Genomic DNA, 20,570 nt, shown 5'->3' with positions numbered 1-20,570 from the left:
GCGCTCCTTGCTCTTCTTTGTTCCGGGGATGGTCTCCTTTGGCTTCTCCTTGCCCTTAGGTGTCACTTGACCCTTCTTCTTGGCCAATTTAAGGCACTTGCTTTTGTAGTGCCCATGTTCCCTACATTCAAAACATATAATATGATTTTTATTATTAATTGAACTATTTATACCTTCTTGTGTAGGGGTGACGCTTGCTCCTCCATTTGATATGAATGTAGAGGCTTCCTCTTGATCCGAAATCGATTTCCCTCCAATTGATTTATCTTGACTTGTGGAGGTGGAAGCTTCTTCATTCTCTTCTTCTCTTGACCCGGATGTGGAGGATTCTCCTTCTTCTTGATCTGGTGTCACCAAGAGTTGCTCCCCCTCAATCCTAGAGGTGGAGGCTTCATCATCTTGAATATGAAACAAGGAGTATGCTCCCTCCTTGTTCCCTTCGATGCATTCCCTTGAGGATGAAGCTTCTTCTTGGACTTCTTCTTCGGAGGTTGAACATCTCTCAACCTCGGAGTCCTCCTCTTGATCTTGCTCCAAAGAGTCACCCTCTCTGGATACTTCTTGCTCTTGTACAGTGGAGGGGATCTCTTCATGAAGCTTGGCCAATTTGCTCCATAAATCCTTTGCATCTTCAAATTCTCCAATTTTGCAAAGGATGGTGCTTGGCAATAAATTTACCAAAAGCTTGGTCACTTTGTCATTGGCCTCGCACCTTTGGACTTGCTCCGAGCTCCATTTGCTTTTCTTGAGAAGCTTGCCCTTGGAGTTTGTTGGAGCCTTGAAGCCTTCCATAAGAGCAAACCATTGCTCTATCTCCATCATAAGAAAATTTTTGATTCTTGATTTCCAAGAATCGAAGCTCGTGGAAGTGTATGGTGGAGCCACCCTTGTATCAAATCCAAGTCCATCTTGGAATTGCATCTTGAAGTTGAGCTTGATAAAATCTTGAACTTGAAGAATTTTCTCCAACTTCTTCACCCTCTAGCTTTTCTTGTTATGCTTGACCCTTCCAGCGATGATTCCGGTGAAGAGCGACCTCGCTCTGATACCACTTGTTAGGACCAAAAGTAGCTAGAGGGGTGTTCTGCGTTGCTTGTTTCTTCGAAGATGTGCAGCGGAAAATACAGAAACAAATCACACAACGCTAACACGGTTGGTTTACTTGGTATCCACCTCACAAGAGGTGACTAGTCCAAGGTACCACACCAACACACACCCCCTCCACTAATGAAACTCTCCTTTATGGTAACTACCAAGGGCGGAGAAGCCATACAAGACTCAATACAAAAAGAAGAAAGGGTAGTAAAGAAATACAAACTTACAAGCTTACAATGAGTGCACAAACCCTAACCCTAGTTTCTTCTTCTTGCTTTGATCCGCCTCTTGACTTGGAAGAGCCTCCAAGAACCTTCAAGAACTGGCGATCTCGAGCTTGAGAAGAGCTGTGGAGGAGCTGGTGAAGATCTGAAATGAATCTGTGAAGAAGTGCCGAAGACAACGCTCGCCTACGGCTAAATACACGACCAGCGGTCGGATCCCGATCGATTTGATTTTCCCAATCGATCGGGAGGCTTTGGATCGATCCCACGGAATCTTCAGCAACTATCAGAGCGCGATCGATCCATGGATCGATCCGGCGCTAATCGCGCGAAGCAGCGGCGTCCAATCGATCCATCGATCGATTGAGACCTCTGGATCGATCCACCGATCGATCCGAGGCTTCTGTTCGTTGGGAAGAATCTAGATCGATCCACTGATCGATCCACTGATCGATCCAGCACTTGGTTTTTGCCCAAAACCAAGTCCCAAACTTCCCAAACCAACATCCGGTCAACCTTAACCTGTTGGTACGTCATGCCTAGCATCTAGTCACTCCCTTGACCTGCTAGGACTCCCTCAAGTGTCCGGTCAATCCCTTTGACCCACTTGGACTTTTCTTTCATGCCAAGTATCCGGTCACTCTCTTGACCTACTTGGACTTTCACCTAGCTTCACTCACTAGGGTTTTCAATCTGCCTAGCTTCACTCACTAGGACTTTCACCTGGTTTCACTCACTAGGATTTTCCTTCCGCCTGGCTTCACTCACCAGGACTTTCATCTGGCTTCACTCACCAGGATTTCCATCTGCCTAGCTTCACTCACTAGGACTTTCACCTGATTTCACTCACCAGGATTTCCATACTGCCTACCTTCACTCACTAGGACTTTCACCTGCATTGTCCATGTGTCTACATGTATTGTCAAACATCGAAACTATGACCAAGACTCAAGCTTGGTCAAAACAGTCAACCTTGACCTAAGGGATATTGCACCAACAATATGCATGATGCATTTATTGCTTATGTTTGCTGCATTTACTTGCTGCATTTATATGGATGCATATGATTGACATGCATACAGGATTATGACACTCTCGGTCTGACGACCCTGTTATCCTTATACCTTGGTCCTGGTTAGTACAGTTTTCTCCTGTATTCTTCAGTTGCATTTTATCTTTCTTGTATCAGGAGACTGTACGCATGATTAGTGCTAGTTGTTATATTCTTTATTATGCATATCAGTTGTACCTGCTGAGTGTTGGACACACACCCTCCTCCGTTGCTATTTCAGGTTGATGATGTCAGGAGAGAGTTCCAGTTGCTAGTCCCTTGCAGCCACGAGGCTGCTTATTTACCTTTTGGCTTTATGTACTAGACTATGTTTTGAACTTGTTTTGTTTTGATACTTGGAGCTTGTATGGATTGTACTTGTCGATGGATTTGTATTCGATATATTTTACTACATACCTGCCTAGACGGCAGAAGAGGTAAGTTCGTTGTGATTTGTGTTTTATGAGTGTAGTGGAGTAGGATATCGGTTTTGAGCTTTATGGGTGTAGTTGAGTAGGGTGGATTTTGAGTCTGCTTATCACTATTCTGTTTGTTTACTATTAAACTGCGTGGTTATGTCAACCAGAGGCTGAAATTGATATAAACTGTGTGAATGGTGTGCTTGTTTGATTATTATTATTGTTATTATTCCAGCCGCATGTGGCTGATGTATATGGTGATGTAGTAAAGTTTCAGATTGTCCGTCGTACAGGGGAGATGCTGCCGAAATTATGTCGGACAGAGACTCCTCCGGGGCGTGACAATTTAGTGGTATCAGAGCTTAAGTTTTACAATCTTTGCTTTCGTATTTTGGATATTTGGAATAACCTAATACCAATTTAGTGGTATCAGAGCGCCAAGTTGGCGATGCTTGTTTTGATTTACGTGTTATGGATTTTGAGATTTATCTAATACCAATTTAGTGGTATCAGAGCGGGTTATGATACCTGCTTTTGGTGTTCTGGATATTTGGGTTAGCCCAAGTTTGCGAGTCAAACTGGGTATTTATTTCGGATTAGCATGGATTTTCATTATGTTTATGTTTTGGACTTCCGTTTCGGATTTATATGGATTTTCGCTGATTTTCTCGTTTGGAATTTTAAGGCCAATTTGGGGATTGGACAACGACGGAACATCTCCAGACAGTAATTAGGTATGATGTTATTTTGTAATTGTTTATACTTGTAGTAATATCTGTGATATAACTTAACAGATATGGAGCGATATACACATTTATGTGATTCTAGATCCATGTTTAGATTTATAGAATTGATGGTGAGTTAGTAGATCTATTCATTAAGGATATACTACTTGAGAATAGATTGATTCTAGATGTGTTTTGATTCTAGATGCTATAGACTAGAATAGTATGTGCCTAGTATGTAGAGATGACTTCATGTTTCTGAAGCATAACAAGAATGTAGAGATTGTCTACCTTCCCTAGAGTGTTTACAAGCATCTACACTACAATTATTCTAACCTTGAGCAGTAGCATGCTGCATCAAGATTCTTTTCCCCTCTCGAAAGGACAATTCCTGTCTAAACATGATACTTCCTATAATTATAAGGAATACATTCTCCATATGACCTCCACTGAGTATGAGTTTTGAATAGTTGTTAACTATGATTATGCCAGATATTTCATGTGAAGATAACCAAATAGCTGATTTACTGCTCTTCACATCATCTTCTTATCGCAAGTAGATCATTTAGGGTGAACAAATATGTGCTACGATATGGGCTTAGTTGCTGCCAATTCTTGATTAACAGACACTTAATATACTATTGTCTTTTTATCATCCTCACGCTGACTGATCTCACATCCTAAAGATCTACATCTCTAGGCCTAAGATTGATCTTTATCTAAAGTTGGTTAAAAATTAAAGAGCCATAGTCACATGCTCATAGATACTAGTAGCTCACATTCATTTATATCCCATACCTTTATGCGGGAGATTGGTAGATTACCTACCTTCAGACCCCAGCAACTGACCGTCTCTCTACCGTCCGGTGATACCTTGGACGTCACTAGGAGGTCAGAGTTGCCCGTTAGATTTTAGCAACATGATACTTACGGTAGATCTTTTGGTATTGGAAATGGTCGATTTTGATATTATTCTTGGCATGGACTGTTTGTCAGCATATCATGCCACAGTTGATTGCCAGACAAGGGTGGTCACATTTCGGCCTCCGAACCAACCCTCGTGGAATTTCACTAGCATCAGAGACGATAGTATATCGATCATTTCGACGATTCAGGCTCAGAAGTTGCTGTCACATGGCTGTCAAGGTTTTCTGTTATCTTTGATTAGTACTGAGGACAGCAGTAGTGCGTAGCTCTCTGACGTTCCGGTAGTCCGAGAGTACCCAGATATATTTCCTGAGGAGCTACCAGGTTTGCCTCCCAGAAGGCAAGTCGAGTTCGCTATTGAGCTGATTCCAGGGACCGCACCGGCATCAAAAGCTCCTTATCGTATGACACCAAAAGAGTTGAACGAGCTGAAGGTTCAACTCCAGGAGCTTTTGGATAGGGGATTTATTCACCCTAGTGTTTCTCCATGGGGTTCTCCGGTGTTATTTGTCAAGAAAAAGGACGGCACCATGAGGTTATGTATTGACTACAGACAGCTGAATGCAGTGACTGTCAGAAATAAATATCCTTTACCACGGATCGAGGATTTGTTTGATCAGCTCAGAGGTACATCAGTGTATTCTAAGATTGATCTGTGATCTGGATATCATCACTTGAGATTCAGAGACTCAGATGTCCAGAAGACAGCTTTCCGTACGAGATACGGTCATTATGAGTTTTTGGTAATGCCATTTGGGCTTACCAATGCTCCAGCGGTGTTTATGGACTTGATGAACCGCATATTTCTGGAGTATCTGGATCAGTTTGTTATCATTTCCATTGATGACATATTGGTCTACTCTCATTCCGAGGAGGAGCATGCATAACATCTTCGCATAGTCTTGGAGACTCTTAGACGACATCAGCTGTACGCGAAGTTCAGCAAGTGTGCATTCTGGCTATCTTCAATCGATTTTCTGGACATGTGGTCTCGAGCAGAGGTATTTCGGTAGACCCTCAGAAGATCGAGGCTGTCACCAGCTGGGAGCAGCCGAAGTCAGTGCAGGAGATCCGCAGTTTTCTGGGACTGGCAGGATATTATCGACGTTTCGTCGAGGGTTTCTCGCGTATTGCTATGCCACTGACACGTCTTACCAGGAAAGGTGTGAAGTTCATGTGGTCCGAGGATTGCGAGACCAGCTTTCAGGAGCTGAAGCGGAGATTAGTGTCGGCTCCAGTTTTGGTTTTACCTTCTGGAGAGGATGGATTTGTACTCTACACCGACGTGTCTCTTCAGGGTTTGGGCGCTGTTCTGATGCAGCATGACAGGGTAGTCTCTTATGCTTCTCGACAGTTGAAGGAGCATGAGAAGAGCTACCCAGTTCATGATCTGGAGTTAGCTGCCATCATCTTTGCTCTGAAGCTTTGTCGGCATCATTTATACGGTATTACATTTGAGATTCTCACTGATCATAAGAGTCTCAAATATATTTTCACTCAGAAGGAGCTTAATCTCCGACAGAGGAGATGGATGGAGTTCCTAAAGGATTACGATTGTACGATTAGTTACCACCCGAGGAAAGCTAATGTGATTGCAGATGCACTCAGTAGGAAGTCTAGAGGGACTTTGGCTTGCCACCGAGTTTCAGTTACAGACTTGGTTCAGGGTTTCTCCGAGTTACACCTTGAGGAGCAGGGACATACAGAGCAGGGAATTCTTGTTACCATGGTTGCTCAGTCGTCGATCAGGACGAGGATCCGAGAGGCCCAGGCTGGTGATCAACATTTGTAGTTCATTGACAGTCAGATAGCTTCCAGGCAGCAGACCGAGTTCACATGAGATGAGGAGGGTGTTATATATTTCAGAGGCAGATTATGCGTACCTCAGTCTCATCCGATCTTACAGGAGCTACTTAGGAGGCTCACCGCTCTCGATTTGTGATCCACCCAGGCGGGACCCGTATGTATCGAGACTTGAGGCGTTCCTACTAGTGGAACGACATGAAGAAAGACATCGTGGATTTCATAGCTAGATGTCTTGTTTGTCAGCAGGTGAAGGCTGAGTACCAGAGACCTGCTGGATTACTTCAGCGGATTCCTAATCCTGAGTGGAAATGGGAACATATTACTATGGACTTTGTGGTGGGATTGCCGAGGACACGATGAGGCCATGACGCAATTTGGGTAATCGTTGATCGATTAACCAAATCCGCACACTTCTTAGCGATCCGGAGGACTAATTCCCTGGATCGATTGGCAGATCTGTATTGCCGGGAGATCATCAGATTACATGGTGTTCCTTTGACTATCATTTCGGATAGAGACCCCCGGTTCACGTCTCGTTTCTGGCAGAGTCTGCAGCAGGCCTTGGGCACGCAGCTCCGATTTAGTACAGCTTTCCATCCGCAGATAAATGGACAGTCAGAGCGAACCATTCAGACTTTAGAGGACCTGCTGAGGTCGTGTGTTATGGATTTTGGAGGCAGTTGGGAGGACCACTTGCCATTGGTAGAGTTCGCCTACAACAACAGCTTTTATTTGGCTATCCAGATGACACCGTTTGAGGTGTTGTATGGTAGGCCTTGTCAGACACCCTCCCTCTGGGATGAGGTTGGAGAGGCCTAGCTGTTAGGACCTTATAGAGCTCAGCAGGAGGCAGAGTTGGTCCGCATTATCAGACGGAGGATGTCAGAGGCACAGGACCGCCAGAAGAGCTATGCAGATCGGAGACGCAGACCCTTGGAGTTCTCTACAGGCGACCATGTATTTCTACGAGTTTCACCCACGAAAGGGGTGAAGATATTTGGCCTCAGAGGTAAGCTAGCTCCGCGGTACATTGGCCCTTTCTAGATCTTGGAGAGGATCGGAGCGGTAGCTTACCGGCTGGCACTACCACCGTCCCTGGTAGGCGTGCACGATGTATTCCACATATCTATGCTGAGAAGATACGTACCTGACCCGACGCATGTGCTGACAGATGTCTCAGTTCCGGTTCAGCCTCACGTCACTTATGAGGAGGTTCCGATACAGATTTTGGACCGGAAGGAGCGTCAGTTGCGGAACAAGACTATCCAGCTGGTTAAAGTTGGCTGGCAGCATCATTCGAATGAGGAGGCTACTTGGGAGCTCGAGGATACTATCCGAGCTCGATACCCTTATCTTTTCACTTGAGGTATGTGATTTAATTTACCATTCAGCATTTATACTCTATATATGTGGTTAGTACTTGCTGATGGTAGATAACGAAATTTGGGGACCAAATTTTTATTAGTGGGGGAGAATGTAAAATATCAAAAATAAGCGAATATTAATAAGGGAATTTTTTAGAATTTTTGGAAATTTTCGGGAATTTTTCGGAGCTCGTACGGATGAGATAACGGGGATGGAAACGGGGTCCGAGAAAGCTTGGTTAGGCTATCCATTTAAGCGAGGAAATGTTTATTTTCTTAAATTCTTTTTCTTTTCTTTTCTTTTCTTTTTCATTAATTTACTTCTTCTCTTCCTCACCGAACCCTCCCGCGCGCCTCTCTTCTTTCCCCCACCGAAATCATCTCGTGCCCTAACCGCTCAAGGCGGTTCTTCTCCTTCCTTTTTATTTCTCTTCTTTCGCCCGATTCTTCTCCTCTTCGTCCTCCACCCGACGGTGCCACCTTGCTCTGCCACCTCGCCGAGCCGCGCGCCGATCTCCCTTCTTTTCGACTACACCACACGAGTGTCGGCCGAGCCTTCTTCCAGCACGAAGCCGCCACAGCGACGCCGCCTCTTTGCCCTAGCCGATCCTCCTTCCTCGCCGACCGCAAGCCGTGCCCTAATCGGCCAGGCCGATTTCCCCTTTCTCCTCTCCTCTGTGCTGCCGCTGACCCCAACAATCGACTCTGACTATAGAGTGCCGGCGCCGCCCAATTTCTGACTGTCGTCTCTGCCTTAGATTGCCGCCCAGTGGTACATTCTGTGCCCTAGTTTTAGCCTTACTTCAGTTGAGCTTTCTGCTCCAGCGACGATCTCTCTTCATTGCCTTGTTGTCGATTCCTTTCTGTGCTCCAGCCACCGGTGGATAGCTGTGGTCGACCGGAATTTGAGTGGGTTCTGGGTGGTGTTGGCTGGAAAGCTTTTGGTAGCAACATCTCCGGCAGTGAGTTATCGGCTGAGGCATTCAACTCAGGTAAGTGATATTCCGTTTGTTAGGTTAATCCTTATGTTAGGATGATTAGGGTTAAGGAACTAATTCTAGTGGATCCACTGATTTTATTTAATTAGAGTTCGTTAATTGTGTTGGGTTGATTAGTTGGATCCAATTTAGAACTTCTTAATTAGATTAGAATTTAGTTTGGCTAATTATTGTATGATAGAATTAGCTAAACTAGACCTTTGTTTAATAACACAGGAGTTTGACGCGAGATGAGTATCTCGATTATCGGATTGGACCTTTTCGATTGGAGGCGGGTACTTTGACTTATGTCTTTTGATATGCATAATAATGTGTTTAACATATAGCAATGATTGTGTTTTCCATTTGTTTCGGTTGGTCACTATATGATCTGATACATGTTTGCTTGTTTACTTATTATGCACTGCAAGTTATTATTTACCTGATCATACAGGCTTTAGAGGTAGTGACACAACCATATTATGCATTATATTCTGGACCTAGGGTTTATTTGATTCCCTATATGATTGTGTACCTTTCATTTGATACATTGTCCTGTGGTACACACTTTGTATTTATTTATATGGTTATTGTTATGCTGTTCATGATATTGCCATGTTTAGTGTCATGCATCATCTTGCATGATTGCATGCTGTGCGATTATCTGCTCCATTATTGTAGAGCACATCGCCAGTTACATGTATCTGTACACACCACCACTCATGGGTTAGTGGTATATCAGACAGGTGTGTGGCAGTTCTGCTGTTTGGCTCCGTTGGTCTGGTGACTCAGCGTGGTAGCCGGCAGACAGTTCCGCTCTGTTTGGCTCCGTTGGTTTAGTGTAGCAGCGTGGTAGCAGGTAGGAAGTTGGACTTTGTTTGGCTCCGTTGGTCCGCTGATGGGTAGTGTGACGCTGCGTGGTAGCCGGTAGAGATTCCTCCCCGTCATCGTGTACCGGGAGATGAGAGCATTGCGCTCCCCCATTTATGGTTTGGGGTAGGAGTATGTGTGTACTCCGACAGCATCCCGTCCACTCGGTCACTCATCAGAGGCAGTGATGTCAGAGTGCACGGTTGTCACAGCCCTACCCACTCGGACTCACCATTGTGTGTGAGATGGCTAACTGGCGTCAGGGGTGACCATGTCATTGGCATCATATGCATGATGCATTTATTGCTTGTGTTTGCTGCATTTACTTGCTGCATTTATATGGATGCATATGATTGGCATGCATACAGGATTATGACACTCTCGGTCTGATGACCCTGTTATGCTTATACCTTGGTCTTGGTTAGTACAGTTTTCTCCTGTATTCTTCAGTTGCATTTTATCTTTCTTGTATCAGGAGACTGTACGAATGATTAGTAGTAACGCCCGCCCTCCCTGCTAACCCTAAGGGACGGGGTTATGATACTCTACGTACATATTACAGCGGAAGACTTAAAATTATTTTTCTTAACTTAATTAAAATCGAACTACACTAATATGGTTTCCATAACATAATAACAAGATAAATAAAAACATAACATCAAGTCATCCATTTAGTACTACAATTTATGAAACCAAAGCGTAATTCTTAAAGGTTCTTAAAGCATGTTCTTATTTGATTGCCTAGCCACCGCCACACACATCTCCTTGCCTCTCCTGCTGCTCCTTTAGCTCATCCAGCTTTTCCCTTTATCTGTGGTACAAGGAAAGTAAGCTGTGAGCACTCATGGCTCAGTAAGTTCCTTTCCTACTCACTAAAACCAAAATCAACATATAATCAAAGAATGTCTCAACTTAACATAATCTCAACTAGTCATGGTATAACATATCCTATTCTTTAAGCATATCATGCAGCATAACAAACATCATAACTAGTCATGGCATATCATCTCCTAAATCATAGCATGACACATAACATAATCATATCATGGCATATCATCTCTTTAAGCATAGCATGAAACATAACATAATCATATCATGGCATATCATCTCTTAAAGCATAGCATATCATCTCTTAAAGCATAGCATGAAACATAACATAATCATATCATGGCATATCATCTCTTAAAGCATAGCATGAAACATAACATAATCATATCATGGCATATCATAAATCATAACATCATCACAACATGATCATAAAGTATATGCAATATGATTTTTGAAAACATGTATCCGAAAAACATGTGTACGTCTCATGATCTTTAAAACCATTTCTTTTTACATATATACTTGAACATAATCTCAACTTAAAGGGGATCCCGGCTATGTACCACTTACATATTACGCGCAACCTATTTAGGCCCAAGGTAGCAAGTCTTGAACCCTACAAGGCAAACATACTAGGCCCGAGTCTTACTCCATCGACCTAGGGGCACTTAGGAGCCCATCCCTAACGAGGCCCGAGTCTTATTCCATCGACCCCGGGGCGCTTATGGAGCCCACCCTTGGTACAAGCCACATAAAGTAAAGTACATGTCATACTTATACATATCATACATCATAAAAGCATGCATCACTTAAGCACACATCATATCATAAAAGTATGCATCACTTAAGCATACATCATGTCATAAAAGTATGCATCACTTAGGCACACATCATGCCAAAAAAGTATGCATCACTTAGGCATACATCATATCATAAAAGTATGCATCACTTAGGCATACATCATGTCATAAAAGTATGCATCACTTAGGCATACATCATATCATAAAGAAAAACATGCATATTTTCACCACATAGCATATCATAAAAGCATGCATATTCTAAGCACATAGCATATCATCAAAGCATGCATATTTCTATCCACATAGCATATCATAAGAACATGCATATTCTAAGCACATTAAGTATCATCAAAGCATGCATATTCTAAGCACATATCATATAATGGAAAGTATAAATCACAAGCATACATGTTTAAGCATAAGGGTGTATCATGTGATTATACTAACATAAGAAACATGGTAACATAATTAATTTGGGTTCTAAGCTTCCTAAACCCTTGGGTTCCTATCATGGCCAAACCCCCTTAGGTCTCAATTTAGGTAAAAACAACCTCAAGCATGTGAAACCTAAATTATCATTACATGAATTTCATAGGAAGCATTATAAGTATGATTTACTTGGTTTCTAAGTTCTCCAAGTCCTTAAACTCATGTGGCCGAACCCTATCAGTATATAAACAAGGTCCCAAATGTCATGAAAGTATGGAAACCTTAAACCATATTTATAGCATTTTTTTTCAAGTAACATAGTAAGCATATTGAGCTAGTTCCTAAGTCCTTCAAGCCCTTAACATATGTCATAATCAAACTTTTAACAATTGTTCATTAGGGCTAAAAACAAACATACAAGCATGTGAACTTGAACTAACCTCATGTATGAATTCATAACAAGACATTATACAACATGTATGGCCGAAACTTACCCTAGCCTCAATTAGGTCATTAAACAACATATAGCATGGGAACTTTTTCTTTCTACTTATCATATTCCATGTAAAGTGACATAAGTATATTTAATTCTTGTTCTAGGGTTTCTAGGGCATCAATTCCTTCATGGCCGAAACATACAATAGTCCATTTAGGTCATGGAAAAATTATACAAGCATGTGACACAATCAACACATTATCCTATTTTCATAAGAAGCACTTTTAACACATTTGGTTTCATTTCTAAGGCCTCTAGGTCTTTTAAACCCTACTTGGCCAAAACTCAACAGTAAATAAACTTGCTTCAAATAGCCTAAAAATATAAGAAATCATACAAGTTTCATAGCATGTATAAAGACAAGCATAATAAACATACATGTGAATTGTGTCTTAGGCTTCCTAGGTTTCTTTCCCTTTTTCCTTTATTTTTTTCCTCATGGCCGAAACCTACCATTCTTTAAACTAGGTTTTAAGTGGCCTAAAGCATGGAAAACCTAAGTAAGTTTCATGGCAAAAATTACTAAGAATATCATATACAAAGTTGGTTCATAAACAAGCTAAGACTCTTGTGATCTTACATGCCATATATCATGTAACTAATTTTCTATACTCAATTTAAACATAAGAGCATTAAACAACTTTCATATCATAATATCACAGAGGTCTTGAGCATATTAGAATTTTGTTTAAGTTTTCTAAACTATCCATCTTATCATGGCCGAAAATCTAAAATAAGAGTTCATGAATTTCTAGCAATGTACAACATGTAATTCTTTAAGAGAACTCTATATTCTATCATACAAACATGGTTATTTACATTTAAAGGTCTTCCTAACCCTAAACCCTCTTCTTGGCCGAAACATATAAATGGATTTCTTTGGTTTCAAGTAACTTTCAAGCAAGAAAACCAATAAAAACCCTTAGTATTTCATGGGAGAAATTTTGTACTAGTTTAGTTAAACAATATTTTTCCCTAACCTCCTTAACATATTTTTGGGAAAAATTCTAGGGTTAGGTACTCCTCTGATCAAGCATAATTTAAGTATAAAAACATGAAGAAAATCCTTCCTACATAGCATAGAAAGAATATCATGAAATTAGGACTTATTTAATTCATCCTAGATTTGATAACCCTTTCTTTAGCCGAATTTTCTCAAATTCTTTCCTAGGTTTTATAATCCTTATAGAATCCAAAAATCACATAAAAGCCTTGTACCACAGGTGAGGGGAAGCTTACATCCTTTTCGCTTGTGGATCTAAGGTATGGTGGAGAAGAAATAGCCTCTTCTTCTAGTTCCTTTTCCCTTGATTCCCTTGCTTAGTCCTCCTTGTATCTTAGGCTTCCTAGGAGAAAACCTTGGCTTTGAGGCCGAAGGTGGAGGAGAGGGGACTGTGGTGTTCTCGGTGAGGAAGAGGAAGAATGAGAGAAAATAGAATTTTCCCTTTACATATTCTCTTTTATGTTAAGGGGGAAGAGGTAGCAAACTTGGTTTTTGCTTTCCTTCTCCCTTAGCCTTTTTTTTCTATTTATTTTTATTTTTATTTATTTATTTATCCTCATCATTCATGGTGAAATAAGGGGGAATGAATCTCCTTAATTAGCCTCTTTTATTTTCGGCAAGAGAAGAGAGAAAGAGGGAGAGAAAGGGAGGAAGGCAAGTTGCCTTTCTCTTGCTCCTTACTTGTTTTCTTTTGGCTAGCTTTTACTCTTACCTTTATCATGAGTTTCCCTCCTTTGCTATCAATATCTTCTCTCTATCCCAATTGGTTTCCACTAATTAATTCTATGAAATATAATATAAGAGGTTCATGGTTCAATCCTTGACCTCCTCTTCTTTTTATTTCATTTTATTTCTTTTTGCTTCAACTCACTTCCTATTATTTTTCTAAGGAAAAATCCCACATTCATATATTTATCTTACAAGCTTAGTGGGTATTACAGTACCCCGTACCTCATAAAAAGTTCGTCCTCGAACTTTAAAATAACTCCGGGTACTTTTGTTTCATATCGTCCTCGCGTTCCCAGGTGGCTTCTTCGAATCGTTGATTCCGCCACAAGACCTTTACTAAGGGTATTTCTTTGTTCCTTAACCTCTTTATTTCTCGATCCAGAATCTTGATGGGTTTACTTTCGTAACTCAGGTCTTCCTGCACCTGTACCGACTGAGGCTCAATCACTTGATCTATGCTGGGAGTACATTTCTTGAGCATCGATACATGGAACACGTTGTGAATGGCGGTCATGTCTGAAGGTAGTTCTAGTCTGTATGCAACTTGGCCCACTCTCTCCAAAATCCGATACGGTCCTACGTATCGTGGGCTTAGCTTGCTCCTCTTTCCGAACCTCATTATCCCTTTCATGGGGGATACTTTAAGGAATACCAAGTCTCCGATGTTGAATTCTAGCGGTCTGTGTCGTTTATCTAAGATAATTCTTCTGCCGACTCTGAGCGGTTTCTATTCGTTGACGGATCTTTTGTATAGCTCGGGTGGTGTCATCAATAAGTTCCGTTCGGAACCCCATTTCCTTCTTTTCACCACTTTCATACCAGCATATAGGAGATCTACACTTCCTCCCATATAGAGCTTCGTAAGGTGCCATTCCAATAGTAGCTTGGTAGCTATTATTGTAGGCGAATTCTGCCAGGTATAAATATCGGCACCAGCTCCCCTTGAAGTCCAAGGCACAAGCTCTTAACATATCCTCCAATATTTGATTTACTCTTTCGCCCATCGATGCCTGGGTGGAAGGCGCTAAACAACAACTTTGTGCCGAGGGCCTTCAACGTTTCCCAAAAGTGCGAGACAAACGTTCGTCTCTATCAGAAATAATGGTCTTAGGGATACCATGTAATCTGACGATTTCCTTAACATATATCTGAGCTAGTTGTTCAGTTGAATAAGTCATCTTGATCGCCAAAAAGTGTGCAGACTTCGTCAATTTGTCCACGATCACCCATATAGCATCATATCCGTTTGTCGTCTTGGGTAGACCTGAAATGAAATCCATGGAGATTTCTTCCCATTTCCATTCTGGAATTTGGACAGGTTGTAATAATCCACCGGGTCTCTGGTGTTCGCTTTACCTTGGCACGTCGACAAGTCTACTTGGCTGAGCCACTTCTCATCTGGACCACCAAAATTTCTTTTTCGTGTCCGTACATCTTAGTGGAACCGTGCATTGCATAAGGCGTTGTATGGGCTTCTTCAAGATTCTTTTCGCAACTCTCGGATCCTCGAATACATAATCGATCCCTGAGGTATAATATTCCATCGTCTGCGATACGAAACCCGTCATTCTTTCCTTCTGCGGTCTCTTGTTTAATTCTTTGAAGGCTCGGGTCCCTGGTTTGCTTCTCTAACATGTTCTCAAATAACGTTGGTGTTATGGTGAGGGTAGAGAGTCGTCCGGACATGGTTTCAACTAATGGATACGAAACAAGTTTCAGTTTCTCGATGGATTCCCTCATCGGTTCGCTTTCAGTATTGAATAAAAAAATTCTAGCATACTGACTGAAATTAGATAGCTGACTTGTGACGATAGTAGAGGCGTTCGCCATGTCATCTTGAGCGAGAGAGTAGACTCGGCATTGGTCATAGTGGGAGGGGCCTCCAATCTTCCTTGGCTGATTGAAGTCCCTTCTATGGCGCTTGCATCCGTGAAGCTGCGGGGGTACTCCTGCTCTGGAAGTTCTGCGAAGGTGGTGCCTGAGGCTGAGTAGGGCAATTTCTTGCCAAATGACCTTCCCTTCCGCAGTTGTAGCACTTTTGGTGCTCAAGACATACTCCGAATGCATCTTCCCACATGTGGCACAATGAGGGTACTTAGTCTCGCTTATTGGCCGGACCACCTTTTGTTTTATTCCACTGCTTCCTCTTTCCACCGAGTTTCCTTTCCATCTCCGTATTGTGTGATTTTGTGCTCGGTCGTGCTTGGTTCTTGCCCTTGTTCATTGCTTCCCGATAGGTTTTCGACCTGGCACTGCCGACTAGCTCCTTTTGCTGCGTCTATTAACTCGCAACTCACGTAGAGCTATCTCGGTCGGAGCATTTTAACATTAACGGACCCTTTCTTTTCTTCGGACCAGTTCTAGGCACGCGGCGGTTGAACCTCTTAACGCTTCATTAATATGATCACCTTGCAAACTCGGTGAACTCGTCCATAGTGCTTGTTGGTCACCGCATATGGAAGAATTCCTCTAAGAACTCTGTCTCAAAATCTGTCCACTGCATTTGGTTTATTTGTTTTTTCACCTTTACTCTGTCCCACCACATCCGGCATCTCCGGTAAGACAGAACGACGCGCATTTGACCTTCTCGTGTTCGTGCCAATCCAATAGTTCCATTATGTTCTCCACGGTTTTGAGCTAGGCTTGTGCATCCCATGGTTCACAGTTTCCGAGAATGCTTCTTAAGCCTTTGCCACTGAATCAGATAGGCCTCTTGTCGGACCATCGGAGTAGGGGTATGCGGTGGGGCACAGTATAGGTACAGTAGTGGATTCACCGGGTGATCGAGTTGCCTCGTTGACCCATTAAGGTAGTGATCAATCGTTGTTGCTCTATGATCTCCGATGGAGGTCTACGACTATCTCGTGTCGGATCTGGTGGAGTCACTGTTCTGGCATTGCGTGTCCTAACCATGTTTATCTAAATAAGGACAAACAGACTAGTGTAAGTGGTTATCGTTTTTAGCCAATCTAACATATTGTTTTGTTTCTATCTATTTGTTCTAGTATTATTCCTAACCTATCAATATGTAATCCTAATCTAATTTATAACTAAAAGTATAGAATAAAGCATAAGCAAGTAGAACATGAAACTAAAGCATAAACAACATAAGGAAAAATAAGGATTATAATGACAAACAATGTAATATAAGGAAATAAAGCATAAGCAATGTAGTAAAGAAAATAAAGCATGGGCAATATAACAAGAAAGAAAATAAAGCATAAGTTATATAATCATGAAAATTAAGCATAAGCATATGACAAGAAAATCAAACATAAACATATAACAAGAAAATTAAACATAAGCATATAACAAGTAAATTTAGCATAAACATTCTTACTTGGAGCGGCAGGTAGGAGGCTTGATGTGTGTGTAGTGAGCTGGCAATAACTTTGGCTCTGATACCAACCTGTAACGCCCGCCCTCCCTGCTAACCCTAAGGGACGGGGTTACGATACTCTACGTACATATTACAGCGGAAGACTTAAAATTATTTTTCTTAACTTAATTAAAACCGAACTACACTAATATGGTTTCCATAACATAATAACAAGATAAATAAAAACATAACATCAAGTCATCCATTTAGTACTACAATTTATGAAACCAAAGCGTAATTCTTAAAGGTTCTTAAAGCAGGTTCTTATTTGATTGCCTAGCCACCGCCACACACATCTCCTTGCCTCTCCTGCTGCTCCTTTAGCTCATCCAGCTTTTCCCTTTATCTGTGGTACAAGGAAAGTAAGCTGTGAGCACTCATGGCTCAGTAAGTTCCTTTCCTACTCACTAAAACCAAAATCAACATATAATCAAAGAATGTCTCAACTTAACATAATCTCAACTAGTCATGGTATAACATATCCTATTCTTTAAGCATATCGTGCAGCATAACAAACATCATAACTAGTCATGGCATATCATCTCCTAAATCATAGCATGACACATAACATAATCATATCATGACATATCATCTCTTTAAACATAGCATGAAACATAACATAATCATATCATGGCATATCATCTCAGCATAGCATGAAACATAACATAATCATATCATGGCATATCATAAATCATAGCATCATCACAACATGATCATAAAGTATATGCAATATGATTTTTGAAAACATGTATCCGAAAAACATGTGTACGTCTCATGATCTTTAAAACTATTTCTTTTTACATATATACTTGAACATAATCTCAACTTAAAGGGGATCCCGGCTATGTACCACTTACATATTGCGCGCAACCTATGTAGGCCCAAGGTAGCAAGTCTTGAACCCTACAAGGCAAACATACTAGGCCCGAGTCTTACTCCATCGACCTAGGGGCACTTAGGAGCCCATCCCTAACGAGGCCCGAGTCTTATTCCATCGACCGGCTTATGGAGTCCACCCTTGGTACAAGCCACATAAAGTAAAGTACATGTCATACTTATACATATCATACATCATAAAAGCATGCATCACTTAGGCACACATCATATCATAAAAGTATGCATCACTTAGGCATACATCATGTCATAAAAGTATGCATCACTTAGGCATACATCATATCATAAAAGTATGCATCACTTAGGCACACATCATGTCATAAAAGTATGCATCACTTAGGCATACATCATATCATAAAAGTATGCATCACTTAGGCATACATCATGTCATAAAAGTATGCATCACTTAGGCATACATCATATCATAAAGAAAAACATGCATATTTTCACCACATAGCATATCATAAAAGCATGCATATTCTAAGCACATAGCATATCATCAAAGCATGCATATTTCTATCCACATAGCATATCATAAGAACATGCATATTCTAAGCACATTAAGTATCATCAAAGCATGCATATTCTAAGCACATATCATATAATGGAAAGTATAAATCACAAGCATACATGTTTAAGCATAAGGGTGTATCATGTGATTATACTAACATAAGAAACATGGTAACATAATTAATTTGGGTTCTAAGCTTCCTAAACCCTTGGGTTCCTATCATGGCCAAACCCCCTTAGGTCTCAATTTAGGTAAAAACAACCTCAAGCATGTGAAACCTAAATTATCATTACATGAATTTCATAGGAAGCATTATAAGTATGATTTACTTGGTTTCTAAGTTCTCCAAGTCCTTAAACTCATGTGGTCGAACCCTATCAGTATATAAACAAGGTCCCAAATGTCATGAAAGCATGGAAACCTTAAACCATATTTATAGCATTTTTTTTCTAGTAACATAGTAAGCATATTGAGCTAATTCCTAAGTCCTTCAAGCCCTTAACATATGTCATAGTCAAACTTTTAACAAGTGTTCATTAGGGCTAAAAACTAACATACAAGCATGTGAATTTGAACTAACCTCATGTATGAATTCATAACAAGACATTATACAACATGTATGGCCGAAACTTACCCTAGCCTCAATTAGGTCATTAAACAACATATAGCATGGGAACTTTGTCTTTCTACTTATCATATTCCATGTAAAGTGACATAAGTATATTTAATTCTTGTTCTAGGGTTTCTAGGGCATCTATTCCTTCATGGCCGAAACATACAATAGTCCATTTAGGTCATGGAAAAATTATACAAGCATGTGACACAATCAACACATTATCCTATTTTCATAAGAAGCACTTTTAACACATTTGGTTTCATTTCTAAGGCCTCTAGGTCTTTTAAACCCTACTTGGCCGAAACTCAACAGTAAATAAACTTGCTTCAAATAGCCTAAACACATAAGAAATCATACAAGTTTCATAGCATGTATAAAGACAAGCATAATAAACATACATGTGAATTGTGTCTTAGGCTTCCTAGGTTTCTTTCCCTTTTTCCTTTATTTTTTTCCTCATGGCCAAAACCTACCATTCTTTAAACTAGGTTTTAAGTGGCCTAAAGCATGGAAAACCTAAGTAAGTTTCATGGCAAAAATTACTAAGAATATCATATACAAAGTTGGTTCATAAACAAGCTAAGACTCTTGTGATCTTACATGTCATATATCATGTAACTAATTTTCTATACTCAATTTAAACATAAGAGCATTAAACAACTTTCATATCATAATATCACAGAGGTCTTGAGCATATTAGAATTTTGTTTAAGTTTTTCTAAACTATCCATCTTATCATGGCCAAAAATCTAAAATAAGAGTTCATGAATTTCTAGCAATGTACAACATGCAATTCTTTAAGAGAACTCTATATTCTATCATACAAACATGGTTATTTACATTTAAAGGTCTTCCTAACCCTAAACCCTCTTCTTGGCCGAAACATATAAATGGATTTATTTGGTTTCAAGTAACTTTCAAGCAAGAAAACCAATAAAAACCCTTAGTATTTCATGGGAGAAATTTTGTACTAGTTTAGTTAAACAATATTTTTCCCTAACCTCCTTAACATATTTTTGGGCAAAATTCTAGGGTTAGGTACTCCTCTGATCAAGCATCATTTAAGTATAAAAACATGAAGAAAATCCTTCCTACATAGCATAGAAAGAATATCATGAAATAAGGACTTGTTTAACTCATCCTAGATTTGAAAACCCTTTCTTTAGCCGAATTTTCTCAAATTCTTTCCTAGGTTTTCTAATCCTTATAGAATTCGAAAATCACATAAAAGCCTTGTACCACAGGTGAGGGGAAGCTTACATCCTTTTCGCTTGTGGATCTAAGGTATGGTGGAGAAGAAATAGCCTCTTCTTCTAGTTCCTTTTCCCTTGATTCCCTTGCTTAGTCCTCCTTGTATCTTAGGCTTCCTAGGAGAAAACCTTGGCTTTAAGGCCGAAGGTGGAGGAGAGGGGACTGTGGTGTTCTCG

Source organism: Zingiber officinale, chromosome 5B, assembly GCF_018446385.1.
Source record: "Zingiber officinale cultivar Zhangliang chromosome 5B, Zo_v1.1, whole genome shotgun sequence".
Classification (NCBI taxonomy): Eukaryota; Viridiplantae; Streptophyta; class Magnoliopsida; order Zingiberales; family Zingiberaceae; genus Zingiber; species Zingiber officinale.
The sequence above is the reverse complement of the archived record's forward strand: the minus strand, read 5'-3'. Positions refer to the sequence as shown.